This window comes from Eleutherodactylus coqui, chromosome 7 (genome assembly GCF_035609145.1).
Source record: "Eleutherodactylus coqui strain aEleCoq1 chromosome 7, aEleCoq1.hap1, whole genome shotgun sequence".
Classification (NCBI taxonomy): domain Eukaryota; kingdom Metazoa; phylum Chordata; class Amphibia; order Anura; family Eleutherodactylidae; genus Eleutherodactylus; species Eleutherodactylus coqui.
The window spans coordinates 85,960,895-85,965,891 of record NC_089843.1 but is presented as its reverse complement, the minus strand read 5'-3'; positions in this window follow the sequence as shown (position 1 = coordinate 85,965,891).

Sequence of the window (4,997 nt, the reverse complement as noted above, 5' to 3'; positions counted from 1 at the left end):
TGCGATATATAGGGAGAGTGAAATTACATCTAGAATGCCGTTCTTAACACTATAGATACAAGTACATCGCACATCGATCACATGACAGATGGAATGACGCTGTGCCCATAGATATGGCGTTACCCGTCACATACAGAGTAAGGGCACATCACGTGTCAGTCACATGACTACAGTGATGACGGCGGGAGCACCCGACACGCCCCCAACAACATGTCCTATGTACTTGATAGTGGGAATGTCATATGCCGACCACATGATGGCCGTGATGACGTAGACGTCAGACACGCCTCTAGCGATACCTTGTATGCCTTTCTATGGTGGAACGTCAAACGCCGATCACGTGACCAGCGTGATGACGTTGGCAAATTCAAACACGCCCCCAATATGGCCGCCACCACCGGGAGACACCGGCAACTTACAATGTAAGTGATCTTATACTATATATATGTAACGATTGTATGACTTAACCATGGCTTGAGAAAGGTGCCTGTGAGCACAGAAACGCGTTGCCCGTTTTTTTAGCGAACATTGGAAATAAAAATACGTTCTTGACAACCACCATTTGTGAAAACGAACCATTCACTGAGCGCAGAAAAGTTTTGTTCCTTGCTAATAGCTACTTTCTGTTGTATTTCTTTGGGATCACTCTCTTATGAGAGACCCCAACTATTTCCGCAGCTCTCCCCCCTTTGATTAGAATTGTGTCGTTTTTCACTGAATGACGATCCTGAGGCGCTATCTGGTTACATTCTCTTGTGATAAACTAAGTTATGGTGTTCATAAGACAGGTGCCAAGGAGTCTGCACGATCACCTGAGGAAGTCGAGACACAGAGCAGTGGACACCTCTCTGCAAGCTGTGCGTGCGCATATTCTCTATGGCAGTGCAGAGCAGAGCCCGCTGCATTGTCTATGCACAGACTTGCATGGATGACAGCGTGGGAAAGGGGAGCCAGCAGAGTATAAAAAGTACATCCCTGGACTCCTCTAGACCCATCGTATGAGCACCTTAAAAGGAGTCTGTCAGTTACTTCGAGCCCTATAAGCTAAGCTTATGGGCTCAAAGTAACTGACCCCGCTGAGTCCGGGGATGTATGTTTTATACTCGCTGTTCCCCTAGAGTCAGTGCTGAAAGCCGCCACTGCAGAGCATTGAGTGGTGAGCCACGTAGTTCTCCCATTCTAAGTTTGGAATGGGAGGACTACTTAGCTTGCCACTTCGTGCTGAGAGCTGCCACTGCAGTGCATTGACACTGAAGGAATGGAAGGGATGGTAAGTATAAAACTTACATCGCGGGACTCAGCGGATCAGCTAGTTGGAGTCCATAAGCTTCAGTTATAGGGCTCAAAGCACCTAACCAAGTCTTTTGCTTCATTTATAGTGCTTATAGGTGAGGACAGGTTAGCTTTAATTTTCTAAAGGGCATCTTAAAAATGATACACTTAATCTAATTGGCTGCTGTGAACAACTGCATCAGTGTCTGTAACCTCTGAAATACCAGACTCCGCTCATGCATGCTCGAGCAGCCCTTATATGGCCCAAATATCCCATACAACTACAGTTCTGCTATTACATAACCAGACGATCCACACATAAGGCCTTTCATTGGACTATCCCACATTTCTGTACGGATACAGGACTTTTCATTTCAGTGCTGCCCCCAGAGGCCCCATCCTAGAACTGCAGTGTTAGTTTGGCCTATTCCTCTAAACTTACTCAAGTTGAAATAAGTTAACAGAATGCCAGGTTCATTTTACATAAATTTATTTACTAAAACCATATTTACACTTCAAAAAGTACAGATTATTACACCAGTGTCCCCCAAATTAAGTATTTCTACACAGCGATCTGTACATTATACACACAGGATTAGTGGATCACTTTCATACAACTACATAGGAAAGGGCGACCTTTTAATTTTTTTTTTGCTTTGTGTACGATTGACCATGGTATCTGTATAACAGTTCATGTAGGTTACATATCTCATGTCTCCTTAGAGCAAGTAGGATAAAACATTAAGAACATTATATAAATATTTCAAAGAGAGAATTCCAGAACTTCAGTAATGATCCGATGAAAGAATAAACCAGCTGATGCCTACGGGTGCCTTCACACAATTCTGTAGGAAAAGTTTGATGCAGATGTCAACTTTAGACCATGGCAGAAATCCATGCGTTTAAGCGTAGATTTCTCCATGGATTTGCATTACTGCGGATTAGCCTCATTCTAAGAAGCTAATCTGCGTGCGTAGAACCCGATGAGAAATCTGCGTGAAGTACTGACGGGTCACTTTTTTTGTACACGGATTTCAAATACATGTTGCAAAGACTACAACACAAATTTCCATTAGAATGAATTGGGAACTTTCTTGCTGCAGATTCCATGCAGAATCTGCTGTGTGAGCAGGGCCAAATACTTTTGATATTGAATATTTCAAGAACCATGAGAAGCTGCATACTATGCCAGCATCCAACTGGAAAGGACATGTGGGAGGAGTATTGTCAAGTAATCCTATCAGCCTGCTCTTCTGAATGAACACTCCCACAGCAGTGCTAATTGGCTGACAGCAGCTGATTGACAGGACAGTCCTCATACTGATCCTTCATGTCCTTTTCAGGGTGATGCAGTGACACTATACAAACTTATTACATTAGTTCTTTAAGAAATCGCTTCCCTGTGCAACCCCAAATTAAACTTACAAATACAAGTATTCTGTTCAGCAATTGGAAAATCCAGCATTTGAGACCAAGAAAACATGTAAAGGCTTCACTCACTTATCATAATGGTTGTCACTTCTGTGTTTACAGTGTGGCATTTCATTGGGGCTTGTGAAAAAGTCCATGACAACGCCTACAAAACACTGTAAAGTTGCCATTACAAGTTGTAATCTTCAAAGATTAACCTCTAAAACCAAGGCAATACAGAAAGGGATGAGTATTACAGGGTTACTTCAAAAGAAAGACACTTTAATGGTTTTGGTTCTATATAATCTTTAGACACACGATATACGTAGTAGCATAGAGTTAGTTGGGATGAAGGTTCTTCTATAGACTTTTTTTTATGGTAACCCTGTATATTATAGAACTGTCCTGACACGCCTGTTGCAATAAACAATTGTATTCTCCATGATAAAACAAATTCTGGAGTATCATGCACTTCCTCTGTTATTACTCCTGGAAGTCTATTAATAAATTGTGTATTATGGGGGAGGGGGGGGGGTACCTCTACACGCTGATATTGTCCAATCAGTGCTGTCAGTCAGGTGGTATGGGGCACTCCTCCATGACAAGATAACTTGTAACAACTAGTTGTCCATTTATTCACAAATTTCAAGAAGGAACAGAGGAACGGCACAAAAAAAGAGTTATGAGAAAAGTTCTAAAATTGTTTTATTATGGGGAATCTCTCATTGTCACAAAAACAGACGGGTCCTTTATAGGAAAAAAAAAAAAAAGCATCCAAAGAGGACAATAATTCAGGGACTGAGCAGTACAGGTTGATTAAAAAGAATGGGGCAAAAGTCAAGCAGATTTCTTCATATACAAATTGACAGAACAGCCAGAACAACATTAGAAGCTAGAACTCTTCCAGTTTTTATTGCACCTTACAGCTGTTCGATGTGGATGCCTTTGCTAACACTATAGAACCTAGAATACCACATCTCCGCTGCAATGGAATGGATAACAGAGGATATGCTGCCACACATCTGGTAAGAACTGGCCTACCGACTTCACATCTGCTGTGTCACCAGCGGCATCCACATCGGATATTTGTAAGGTGCATTAAAAAGCTGGCATCGCTATCGATATTCTGCCGCGGGGGAGGAGTGGGGAGAGCTGACAGGTCTCAGCGGTGAGCCTATCTAGTAGACAGGCTCACCCCGGAGAATCGCAGCATGCAGGAATTTAAATCCCGCGAACGGAGAATCGCTATGATTCTCTGCTCATGGACGCCAGCGCTGCGCTTTCCATAGTGATCCCATGGAGAGCTTTACAGAGCGTAATCCGCAGGCGATCATCGGCCGTGGACAGGCAGCCTAATGAAGAAGTCAGCTTTACTTTTGCACCATTCTTTTTGAGTCACCCTGTATTTCTATCATTCTTGAGTTCTTTGGATTTAGCATACCACAAGCAGCATTGACGTGCATGTGCTGTACATTAGAGTGGTTGTCCTGTTTTCATATACCATACCTTGATGTTAAAGGGATATTCTCAACCAATAGGATTATGGCATAAAATGATCAGTAAGGATCTAAGCTTTGGGACTCCCACCAATCTGAAAAACCTTTCTTCTGCACCATTGTGCAGGAAAACATGAGTAGGTGGTGATCCCAGCATTCTGATCCCTACAGACAGTAAGTAATTGCATACCCTAGCAATATGCCATCATTTACAATGATGGGAAAACGCTTTTAATGAAAAGGTGGTCCCCTGTCCATGTAATTTCCCCAGCAGCAAGGTCAGACACCCAGTGGCTTCCCAAACAGCAGTCAGCCCTACAATGACCAAGTTGCAAGGGGATTGCTTAAGGGGGTTTTCCCACAACCGCTCTGGCCTTCTTGGTTGCTGCTGACCAACACACGTGACTGCTGCAACCAATCACTGGCTATAGAGGATTACCGCCGTGACCAGTGATTGGCTGCAGCAGTCACATGTCCCGGTCAGCAGCAACGAGGAAGAACAGAGTGGATATGAAGCAATTTTAAAGTTGTGGGAAAACCTTTTTAATTTAAAAAAGGTGTTTCCAAAGTGAATTAACCCTTTAAGAGGTTTAAAGTAGGAAAAAAAAGCCAAAAAACTAATATGTACAAATCTACAATCTTGCCACTAACATTCACTAAAGCCATGAATGTTGTAGTTACTGGATACATCCATTCCTTCCCATAGGACTGACATTGTAGCAATCATCACCAGTCTTACCGTTTATATACAAATGGTGTGTTCATGATCCCTGAATTGGTGAGGACACCCAGGTTCCTTATCTTATGGATTTGGTATAA